Source organism: Suncus etruscus, chromosome 8 (assembly GCF_024139225.1).
Source record: "Suncus etruscus isolate mSunEtr1 chromosome 8, mSunEtr1.pri.cur, whole genome shotgun sequence".
Classification (NCBI taxonomy): Eukaryota; Metazoa; Chordata; class Mammalia; order Eulipotyphla; family Soricidae; genus Suncus; species Suncus etruscus.
This window is the reverse complement of record NC_064855.1, coordinates 11,787,123-11,799,567: the sequence shown is the minus strand read 5'-3', so window position 1 is coordinate 11,799,567 and position 12,445 is coordinate 11,787,123. Positions and strand designations below refer to the sequence as shown.

Sequence of the window (12,445 nt, the reverse complement as noted above, 5' to 3'; positions counted from 1 at the left end):
TTTCATAATAATTAGGACCTGTGGGGTTAATGTGATAATATAGCAAATAAGTAGCTTTTTTTTTACATGCAGCCAACACAGGGTTAGATCCCTAGCACCCCACAAGGGCCCCACAAGCTCTGAATGCAGAACCTGAAGCAAACAATGAGCCATCACTAACTGTGGCCCCAAAATATTAATAACAAATATTAGGCCTTGGAGTGGGAAGTCCTCAACTCTGTTAAATGCTGTGACTGTACAGCTACAGAACTGGATTTTCTTTCTTGCTGCAGTCAAGTCTCTCGGCTTAAATCAGGCCAAGTTTGTGCTAACTGTGATTACCAGTTGTCCTCACTGGGTATCAAAAACTTCAGCCACCATGGCCAGGGGAACTGTTCACCCCAGATCTTAGATCCTCATGGCCTCTTCTTTCTCTTCAAGAGTCAACCTCACCTTCAGTAGCTAGGGGAAACTTAAGTGTCATTTTCCCACTTTTTTTTTTTCTCACACCTGGTTTGTTCTTTTCTTTGTTTGTTTGTTTGTTTTTGGGTCACACCTGGCAGTGCTCAGGGGTTACTCCTGGCTCTGTGCTCAGAAATCGCCCCTGGCAGGCACAGGGGACCATATGGGATGCCAGGATTCGAACCACCGTCCTTCTGCATGAAAGGCAAACACCTTAACCTCCATCTCCATGCTATCTCTCCGGCCCCTGTTTTTTTTTTTTTGAAGCCAACTGGGGTCCTTTTTTGAGGGCATTTCCTGACCAGGTCTGACAGTCTCCACAGAGGCTGTTCAAATAGCACCTACCCTCAGCCTGCAGGAAGAATATCTGCTGCATCTGGTGGGAAAGGGTATAGTTGCAAGAGGAGGCATGTGTTGCGAGAAGAGGTATGTGCCAATGTGTCCTTTTGTCAGGTTAAGAATTTTCCATTGATCTTGCAAATAGGTCAAGTGGGTTCTCACCATGGTCAGTCCTCTTGACTTAAGGTATGGGCCAACATCCTGCTGTGTTTCCCCCTCTCCAATCATCCTACCATCATCCAGTATCTTCAGTTGTGACCTCCCCTTCTTGTGGAGGTGGGACTGCCTGGTTTTCAAGCCCAGCAAGCCTGTATTCCAATGATTTTGATTATACCAACTTTTTCATGTTACTTCCTATGGAAAGGGGCATTGTTTATGGCCCAGTGCTATCAGAGGGCCTTCACCAGAGGAGTCTCTGGGGTCCAGTGCCTTAGTCGATACCAGGCCTCAGTTGCCTGCATCTTCTGAGTCTGGAGAAGATTGAGTTGCAGCAGCACCTGATTTTTCCTTTTCCTCATTACTATCAGCCATCTTTATTCATCACCTTCCCCAGCCTCGCTTGACCCATCACAGAAGCCAGCTGACTCATTCTCATATTGAATCATCTAGAGGACCATACCAGCTAGTGCTCAGGGACTACTCCTTGTGGTACTCAGGAGTTCATATACAGTGCCACAAATCAAACTTGGGCCTCCTGATTACAGAAAGTGTGTGTTCTGGGGCCGGAGCAGTGGCACAAACGGTAGGGTCTTTGCCTTGCTTGAGCTAACCTAGGACGGATGGCAGTTCGATCTCCAGGTGTCCCATATGGTCCCCCAAGCCAGCAGCAATTTTTGAGTGCATAGCCAGAAGTAACCCGAGTATCACTGGGTGTGACCCAAAAAGCAAAAAAAGAAAAGAAGTGTGTGTTCTGGGCTATCTACTTATCTCTCTGGCCCTATCAGTAGTTTTAACTTGTTTGATTTCTTTCTTTTTTCAACACAAGTTGTGTAATTATTTGTTTGTTTGGGCCATACTCATTTGATGCTCAAGGGTTACTCCTGGCTATGCACTCAGAAATCATTCCTGGCTTGAGGGGACCATATGGGATGCCGGAGGATCAAACAGTAGCCGGTCCTAGGCTAGGGCCTGCAAGGCAGATGCCTTACCTCTAGCGCCACCACTCTAGCCCCATGTTGTGTTTATTTTTTTTTTCTTTTTTTTTTTTTTTGGTTTTTGGGTCGCACCCGGCGATGCTCAGGGGTTACTCTTGGCTGTCTGCTCAGAAATAGCTCCTGGCAGGCACGGGGGACCATATGGGACACCGGGATTTGAACCAACCACCTTTGGTCCTGGATCAGCTGCTTGCAAGGCAAATGCTGCTGTGCTATCTCTCCGGGCCCGTGTTTATTTTTTAAAGAAAAAAAAATAGAGGCAAAAAGAAATACTCAGTGATTATGCCACCCTTTTGTGTCATTCCTGTTACCATATTGGTTTTATTCTATGAACTGCTCTTTGTATATGTCATGTGCAGAATAAAATAGTCTTTACAGGTACGGTCAGGATATTACCGTATTTTACGGCATATAAGACAACTGGGTGTATAAGACAATCCCCTAATTTTGCAGTTAAAACATAGGTTTAGGCCTATATTCTCTGTATCAGACAGAACGTTCCTGTGCTGCATGTGTTCCTGTGCTCATGTACCACAGTGAGCCAATCCCATCAAGCAAAGGTTCAAAGGTTCTACTGTCATAGACTTCCTCTCTGACTCTGGCCAATCTGAGCAGGCTTTTGACAGTGTGGATTCGGATCCAGAACATTGTCTAATTTGCATGCATCAAAAGCCTGCTTGGATTGGCTGAGTGAGAGAGGCGGTCCGAGCAGCCTTGCAGTGATTGGTCCCTTATCATAGGCACCTTTTCTGGCAATTCCCTGGTGGGTCAGTTAATCTCCCCAACTACATGAACCAAACAACACCCCATCCTTGGACCCTAGCACTGAACCACCAACACAGTTAGCTGGGTTTTGCCAGAAGTGGCCCCCAGATCTCCTGAGTACTGTTTGGGAGCCCCCAAGAAAGAGATTTGGAAACTCTGCGGCCTGATATTTTTTTTTGTTTGTTTAATTTAGTGGCATATTGAAACATTTTTCGGGATATACTCGGCATATAAGACGACCCCCGATTTTCGGTTGACTTCTTTTTGTTTCAAAAGTTGTCTTATACGCCGGAAAATACGGTATTTTTAAGGGTAGCAAATAGGCAAAAGTCTTTGTCCAGGCTCCTGATTTGATATGTAGGATATTTCTGATTTCTCCACAGTAAAAATAATATTATGCTAACTAACAGTTCATAGATATAAATGAGGAAGCCAGATTTCTAGGTGTTTTTTTTTTTTTATGTCAAACAAGTTTGCCCTTGGGAAAGACCGTTCCAGTTTACACATCCCAAGTTATCAGGCGAGTGTTCCCCTGTCCTTGCCTGCCTTTGTAGTCTGCCAGCAAGTGAGCTGGGAGGTTTATTCCCTGCCCTGCCCGTCCTCGCTGGCCTTGGTTTCACTGTTGTCCTTAGTCTCTGCAAAGCTGATAGTCCCCCGACTATTTCAGAGCTGTGTTATTTACATTCATTTGATTACTGCTGACATGCTTTTAATTTCCTTATTATCCATTTCTATTTCTTCTTGGAATCATAATTTGGGGGGGTTTGTTTAGCTTCCTGTTGAGGTTTATCTTTCCCATTGCTCGGGATACTTAATAGAATAAGCACATTAACCTCGTCATCCATCAGAAATATTTGCCCTGGAATGTTTGCTTGTAACCACAGCCCATAGAAGTCTTGGTCGAATGTGGTTGAGTCCTACCCTCTTCTTCCTTCGCCTTTGCAGTATCCATGACATTTTCCATGGACAGTGTCTCCCACCCTGGGGAATGCACATGGTCACTTCTGCTTTGTGTCCTTCTTTGATTCTGCCTTGTCAATGTGTCTACTTTAATATTTTTGTGAAGTTCAAGTAATTTAAACTTGAGTCATGGCATGAGACTAGGAGGAATTCTGAGGCTGTCTCCATTTTTCTACCTTCAGAACATCAGCCCACCTCGTTCCATAGAATAATGCTCTACTCTTGGCTCTCGGTGGCACATAAGCTTATAACTCCTTCCACCATCATCCCTGTCACATCTATCGCCATGGGGTGCTTTGGCGAATGGACAAGTTTGCAAATGAGATGACAATGCTCATCTGCAGCATGTTGCTTAGCATGTGTGTGTCCCACCTCTGTTCGGTTGCATTTGTGAGTGATGAACGAATAAATGGGGATGTGAAGAGTAGGGAACACTGGAGTAGGAACAATCTGGCCCAAGAGTGTCTACATGGATAAGGTAGAAACTGGAAGAACAAAAGAAGGATTTTAAGAAGGTGACCAAGTGTCAGACCCTAGTCTGTGGCCCTTTACCACCACACAGGAGAGCAAATACAAGTACAGCCATAGAGGAAAATTCCCCAGGTGCTGGGGGTCCTAAAGAACCTCTGGGGGGTGCTGTGGTGGGGGAGACAAAAGAACCAGAGAGGAAAGCTAGGGCCATGGTGGGGATGGATGTGTGTGGAATGAGGCTCTTTTATGCAGTGAGAATGATGTCACTGAACAAGATTTCTCTGCTCTGTGTTCCCTTCCTTCTCTTCGGATCTCATTGTTTTCCTCATTCTTGGCTTTTCTTCTCTTTTCTTTTGGCTTTGAGTGCCATTTAGAAATGGCCACGATCGAAGTTGTTAGTCTTGTGGAGAATGTTATTGTCAATGGGCTCTTGCTCTTGGGCCAAAGGGCATCAGGGATCAGGGGATGAACAGGGCTTACAGTGGCCTGAGGAGAGGCCAGCCCAACTGCTTCTTCCCATGCTGCCCTGGCTCCTTCCTGGCAGCTTCCTGGAGTAGTGGATCTGCTCGGGACACCCCCAGATAGCAACCTGGTGGGAGTGTAGCTGGATGCTACAGTCTGGGAGGTTGGAGAAAAGATCCTTTGAGAGGCGTCCACGCTGCCTCTCTCACCACTCTTCACCCCAGATTGTACAGACCAGCCCACCACACTCTAGAAATGGTAGCTCAGGAGTGCTGACAAGGATCATGCCTTGGCCCCTGCCAGCCTCACTGTGTTGGAGCCATGGTTTCTACGGGCTCAGGCTCATGCTCCAGATCTAGTGGCAGTTTTCAGGATGAGCACCCCTCCTGCTCCTCACCCCACATGTCTGCATGAAGGCTGGCTGGAACCGGGCCTCTGGGGGACGTTGGCCATGTGGGCTACCACAACACCCAGACAGCTGATGGCTGAAATAACTCGTACCCTAAAAATAAGACTGTTCATCTCTAGTACCTGTTGGGGGCTCAGTGTGTGTCGGTGTTGGAGAATGGAGGTCTGGAAGTTGAGAAAGGAACATCTGGCCAAATAGAGTGGTGGGTCTGAACATCTGGCCACATAAAGTGGTGGGTCTGAATGTCTGACCACATAGAGTGGTGGATTTGACCTTGCGTTTCCACTTGCCTCCTACTTAACCTTTTGTCCCTTACCCTCCTTCCTGTGACTTCTGGGTGCAGCTGTGATCAAGAGGAATTAGCTTTGCCATCAGTGACCCCCCCCCTCTTATTTTGTTTTTTTTTTTTGGTTTTTGGGTCACCCCAGCAGCACTCTGGGGATTACTCCTGGCTCTATGCTCAGAAATCGCTCCTGGTAGGCTCGGGGGACCATATGGGATGCCAGAATTCGAACTACCAACCTTCTGCATGCAGGGCAAACGCCTTACCTCCATGCTATCTCTCTGGCCCCCCTTTTATTTTTATTTTATTTATTTATTTATTTTTGGTTTTGGGGCCATACCCGGCGATGCTCAGGGGTTACTCCTGGCTGTCTGCTCAGAAATAGCTCCTGGCAGGCACAGGGGACCATATGGGACACCAGGATTCGAACCAACCACCTTTGGTCCTGGATCGGCTGTTTGCAAGGCAAACGCCGCTGTGCTATCTCTCCGGGCCCTTATTTTATTTTTTAAGTGGCCCCCTCTCTTAACCCTGCCTCCACCTTGTGTCCAACCCTGCTTCATTTCTGAGCGGACATTTCTGTGAAGCAGAGAAGGGCCTGGGGGTGACCCTCACTTTAGCAGGGCCCCTATACCTGTGATAGCTTCCCCAGGTGCTCTGCTTTCAGGAAGACAGCTGGAAGGGGGAGCTCAACTCAGGACCCCGGGGCACAAGAGTGGCAAGAAGGCAGCCGCTGGCAGGGCAGGCTGAGCTGGCATGGCTGACCTTTGTGGAGAGAGGCTGTCCTTAAAGGGACAGGGAGCCCTTTGCTTCCTAGGTGGCTGGCTGCCAGCGGAGATGCCAGTGTTTGAAGAGGCCATTGTTCCCGCCTCAGAGTGGGGCCCAGACCGCCCTGTCCTTTCTTCTGTTCCCGTTACCAACTGCATGTCCTCTCTGTGCCGGCTGTCAGGCATGGAGGGAACCTTGACTCACTCCAGCCTCCTCCCCCATCTGAGGACAGCTGCATTCTCAGGCCAAGGAGTGGGGGTTCCTTCTTGGGGAGCCCTTGCCTATCTCCAGTGAGCTCAGGAGACCACTTCACATCTCCTTCAGCTCTAGAAGTTCTATGGGCGTAAGAGCCCATTGTTAGTCTTGGTTCCGCTTCTAGAACTTAGGGGCCGAGGTATCTAAGCACACTCTAGTTGTGGACCCCGGACTTAGTGACTGACCCCCAAACTTCAGTAGGATGATGATGAGTGGCTATGTGGAGCCTGAGTCCCTGTCTGAGCCCCCCATGGTGAAGAGCGGGTCCCCTGGAGTTGGCTCCCTGATGGAGCTGAATCCTGGTCACCCCAACTACTCTCTCTGTGACCTCGAGTAAGTTTCTCAGCCACCTTGGGGACAGGTTTTGGGGGTTTGGGCAGGGATTTTGTGCTTGGTTGGGGTTTTTTTTGGCCTTCTAAGCCATGGTCAAGGAGGGCACCAGGGTCCACCCTCTTAGAGACTCAGCTAGCCCTGTCGCCTGGTGTGCTGCTGAGTCCCCTTAGAACCACACCTAGGGATGGGCTTTACACTAAACTGGAGGCCATATTGGCTACAGAAGGGGGAGCATTTCTGCTTTTAAAAGTGACCAGGGGAGGGGTCAGAGCAGTGACGAAAGCTGTAAGGTGTCTGCCTTGTGTGCGCTAGCCTAGGATGGACCATGGTTCGATCCCCTGGCATCCCATATAGTCCCCCAAGCCAGAAGCGATTTCTTTTTTTTTTTTTTTTGTGGCTTTTGGGTCACACCCGGCAGTGCTCAGGGGTTATTCCTGGCTCCAGGCTCAGAAATTGCTCCTAGCAGGCGCGGGGGGACCATATGGGACGCAGGGATTTGAACTAATGACCTTCTGCATGAAAGGCAAATGCCTTACCTCCATGCTATCTCTTCGGCCCCGCCAGGAGCGATTTCTGAGTGCATAGCCAGGAGTAACCCTTGAGCATCACCAGGTGTGGCCCCAAAACAAAAAAGAAGTGACCAGGGTAAGACCAGAGTGATAGCACAGCAGGAGGGAATTTGCCCAATACCCCCATAGAGTCTCCTGAGTCTCCTAGGAGCAATTTCTGAGCACTCAGCTAAGAGTAGTTCTGAGCACTGTGGGGTATGGCCCCAAAGCCAAAACAAGTTTTAAAATAGTGGCTGGGGAGGGGAGTTCTGCCTTCAGAGTCAGTGTGGCTGTTGCTGTCAGTGGGGCAGCCCTGCCATGTGCCTTCTTTTTTTTTTTTTTTTTTTTTTTTGGCTTTTGGGCCACACCCGGCGGTGCTCAGGGGATACCCCTGGCTGTCTGCTCAGAAATAGCTCCTGACAGGCACGGGGGACCATATGGGACACCGGGATTTGAACCAACCACCTTTGGTCCTGGATCAGCTGCTTGCAAGGCAAACGCCGCTGTGCTATCTCTCCGGGCCCTGCCATGTGCCTTCTAAGGAGTTTGGCCACCAGCATGGAGGAGGGAAATCTCTGCCTGGTTTCTGCTTAGAGCAAGGGTATGTTGATGAGAACAGGGACACTGTGGCAGGGAGATCCGAAGCCACATCTATCAGGCAGAGGGAATAAATAAAAGGAAGAGAAAACTAGCTTGAACACCAGAAATAGCTGAGCCTAAACACAAGGTCTCGTAATTACTGTGCACACCCAGCCCAGTCCCTGAGTTCAGTCCGAACCTCTCTGCACACCCTTTCTGACCTCAAGGAAAATGCCCAAGCAGATATAAATCCCTCTTGGACCTTAGGGGTGAGTGCCAAGGCAACGTGGGGTGCCTGGCCCTCGCCCAAGGCAGAGGGAATACAGTGGAGTGTGCGTCCAAGTTTGATTATGACTTTCTGGTTTTCCTGAACCACTGCTTCCCTGACAAGGATCGTGTCGGACTTGATGTTGCCTCTTTCAGTGTCCAGTGCAGGCCTCCTTCCCCTGCCAGTACTCTCTAATTTCTCTTTGCAGTCATTACTCAGCGTTGTGGTTAGCCAGTTGCTTCTAGAGACACGGGGGAGGTGGCAAGTGTGGGGGAGACACAGGCCACAGAGAACTGGGTCTGCTTGCTCTCTACATGCCCTCTGGAGCTTCTGGGAAATAAGGCTGGCTGGTTGGAATGCCCACTGGTCCTGGTAGAAAAGAGCCTCCTCACTCAACCACCCCCCTCCCTGCAGATCCCCAGAAAAAGAGTTTGGGCAAATCAAAGTTCTGATTCCTTAAAAGCCAAGTCTTCCCGGGAATAACTCTTGAAAATGGCCTCTCAGTTACAAGTGTTGGCAGGCAGGAATCCCGGCAGTAGGCAGAGTTTTCTCAGCATTCGCGGACGCCCACTTGAGCATGTTTGGTTGGATCTCCAGGGAGCTTCTCAGCAATATTTCGCTCATGGCAGGGAGTGTGGCGGATACTTGTGGTGGTTGTAGACCCAGGTGGGTAGGCTTAGGCAGGATCTCAATGGGTAAAGAACATGTTTTGTCCATTTCTCTCATGAGAAGGGTTTGATTTCATGCTCCTGATTAAGAATATTGATCCAGGAGCCAAAGGGATAGCACAGCTGGTTGGGCATTTGCCTTGCACACAGCAAACCCAGGTGTGATCCCTGTTATCTTGTGTGATTCCCTCCAGCCTGCCAGTAGTGATTTCTGAGTGCAAGCCAGGAGGTAATCACTGGGTGTAGCCCCAAAACACACACACACACACACACACACACACATATATACCTATATATACATACATATATAGGTATATATATATATTATTTTACACACTGTATTTTTTTGTACCCTAAGCCCCACCACCAGGCTAAACACCATTAGAAATGGGTAGCCCCTGTATTTCAAAAATGGAGTCATTAGTTTGGAGTTTCACTGGAAATATCTGCCAAGGTATTTACTTTGGTGATGCCACAGAGGCTGCAGTGGGTGAGACGTTGTGGTGAGAAGAAAGACAAGGCTTCGTGTGAGAAATTTTTGGAGGAGCGGGTCGACTTCTGTCATCTCCTCCTCCTCTTCCTCTTTCTTCTCTTCCTACTTCTCCCCCTCCCATTCTTCCTCCTCCTCCACAAAAGTAGGGGGGCAGCAGCTACCAGGATATCAGATAGGTACATGTTGTACACCTCTCCAACCTGGCTCCTTAAGAGTTCATCTGGTACCTACTGGGCTTCTACCGGAAGAGTCTGCACATGCCCATGTTCCAAGAATTGTTAAAGTTGAACCGCCCAACCCAGGAGTGTCCCATCCCAGTGACTTTGCCACTCTTTCTCTGGAACAGGAGATGGGGGATGGAGGGGATGCAGGAATTGGGGGGGGGGCAGAAGACACAGCCAATCTGAGGCTGTGAACTGGTCCAACCAGAAGCAGAAATTTGGGAAATTGGGTTGGCTCAGCAGACCCAACCCCATCGGCCATGATCAGTGTAGTCTTCTGTGGCCACAGTTGATTTTCTCTGCTTCTTATTAACCCTAGAGACAAGTAAGGCAAAGTTGCACCTCCAGGGCAGGAAATAACTACGGAGTTGCTCTGGAGTAGCCCGTCCTTTTTGGTTTGGTTTTGGCCCATACCCGATGATGCTCAGGGTTGACTTCAGAGTCACTCTAGGCAGAGCTCAGTGGGGGACTCAGCTCATGTTCTTGGAATCAAACCTGGGTGAGCAAGACAGATGCCCTTGCTGCTGTGCCACTTGCGGGGGGAAGTGGGTGTGTCCAGAGAGATTTAGGAAGCATCTCTCAAGCTTTGTTCTCTGCCTGTTCTTTGTATTCTTCCCAATGCCCAGTCAAATGTCTGCACTCCCTGGGTTTGGGGACAGGGTTGGACATGGCAGTAACTTTTCTGGCTGACCCCTGCCACCCACAACTGAGGATAGGCCTCACCTTTTTTTTTTAATGCTTGTTCTAATGTTTTGAACTGGATTTTTGTTTGTTTGGGGTCACACCCGCAGTGCTTAGGGGATACTCCTGGATCTGCACTCACGAATTTTTACTGGTGATACTTGGGGGACCCTATGGGATACCAGAGTTTGAACCTGGGTCATAGGTCAGCTGTATGCAAGGCAAACACTCTAACCACTGGGCTATTGCTCTGGTAAGAATAAACAAGAACTGGATTTTATTGAGGGAGCCTTGGGTTGTGATAGTATCTTAGTTTTTGATGTGTGGTGTTGAAATTTGGTGTGTGTCTTCTATATTGCTGTCCCCACCAATGCTGGACTCTGTCCACTGTCATATGCTCAGGGTCTTTGACTTGATCCTCCTATATCACCACAGTCCTCTCCCTCTACCAGACCTCCCATCCCCAATTACTCTTTTTTGCTTTTTCACCAACTTCCAGTACAGTACATGCACCTGACAGGAGCATTGCCCAGAGTCAAGGGAGACAGAGAGAGGATCGCATAGCTCAAGATCTGCTCCTAAATCTGTGGCATCTTAACTGGGGCACCAACCAGCAGGCTTCTGTCTGTAGAACTTAATCCAGGATTAAGAAGCAGTCACCTCTGCAGATAGGTGATTTGGAGAGGAGTTTAGTCTCTCCGTATCCTAAAGTGGGCAGAGAGGTAGAAGGCAGGGCATGGCTATCTGACCATCCCAAGGGGTAGGAAGGACACAAAATTTGGTTGTTTGTTTCTGACCCTGCAATCCAACCTTTTCCTTATTTAGTTCCTGGAGGTCACATCTAGTGGTGCTCAGAGCTTACTACTAGCTCTGTGCTCAGGCATCACTGCTGATGGTGCTTGGAGGACCACCTGGGATGCCAGGAATGGAACCCAGGTTGGCCACTGTAGAACAAGTGCTCTACCAGCTGTTCCTATCACTCTGCCCAACTCCGTCTTTTCTTAAACTATAGCCACATGTCTTGGTACCTCCCTGTTCACACATATTTTTTATTAGTAATTTGTACACATCTTAAATTGGAAAGAGACCCCACAAAGACTTGGGGTTGTCAGCAGCAGGCTGATTGGGGAACCAGCTTATAGGTAAGAGGGAACCAGGTTGGGCAGAGAAAAGAAACACTGATATACATGCAGGGCACTTGGCCAATCCCCTGGGAAGCTCTAGTTCTGGGATAACCCAGTAGAGTTCTCTCCAATGTGCCAGTCTTTTGTTCTCTCAAGGACTAGCCATGGGGTCTGTTTGCCAGGAGGGGACACTCTTAACTTAGGCTACTGAATGGTGATAGCAATCCCCAGAGAGGATCTCCTATGATATCCAGGGGCAGCTCTTCCTTCCAGTGGCTATGATGATGGGGCTTTGTACCTAAGGGAACATTTCACAAAGAAGTCATTGTGTCTGGACTTCTCGTCTCCCCCCTTGTCTCCCTCATGGCCACCATCTTGTAGAGCAGATGCTGTCTCGGGTGCAACTGGAGAGTTCTGGACCAAACCAGGAGACTTTGGCCACTAAGCACCCACTTCAGTTGTCAAGATACATGGATAGAAGGAATATCTGTTCTCTCTAACATTACAGAATATCACCAGAGATACTTGCCTGAGCTTATCTTCTCTTTCCAATGGCACTTTTCAAATCCAGAGGACTATAGCCAATGTAATTGTTGAATTAAAATCCAAAGATGGGAATGGGGGAAGATGACCTGAGAGGGGTCTTTTCCCATGAATAACCTAAATCCCTGGTGCACTGAATACATTTGTAGGCCTGTTCATAATCTCTCTGGCTCAATTGCCCATCTGCAAGACTAGAATAATGAAATTAAACATCATATGACCCTCCATAATCTAGTCTAAATTCTAAACCTTCCATAATCTACATGCTTTATAAACTACTTGGAACAAGAGCTTCACATGAATACTGAGGGGTTCTTGGGAAATAATTAAAAAGAAGGAAGAGTCCTGAATTAAAAGAAAATTTCTGTAAAATATCATTCCTATGAGTATACTTTTAGAAATCATTGCCCTGCTTGAGAAGGACAGTGGACATTGGGAGGTCCGGTTTTGCCTGTGCTTTTGCTGTGTATTGCAGTCACCAGGGGATTCTTAGAAAACGCTTTTACCTATCTCTCACCCATCCACTCAGCTGTGACTGGGGCAGGTGTCATCTGCATGCTGAGAGTTGAATAGACTCCCTGGTGGCCCTGAAGTGCAGCAGAGATGGGGATACACCATGTAGGCCATTGAGCATTCCGTGGTGATGTAGTTGATTGAAAAATCTAGGCTTGACGGTTGGA

The 12,445-nt window shown here is 48.3% G+C and overlaps 1 protein-coding gene across 1 annotated transcript in view; it reads left to right on the top strand.

The window, feature by feature from the left end:
- The window catches only part of GRAMD1B (GRAM domain containing 1B), an 82,025-nt gene that overhangs the window by 12,091 nt on the left and 57,489 nt on the right, over positions 1-12,445 (top strand). The gene's annotated exons all lie outside the window — the stretch shown is intronic.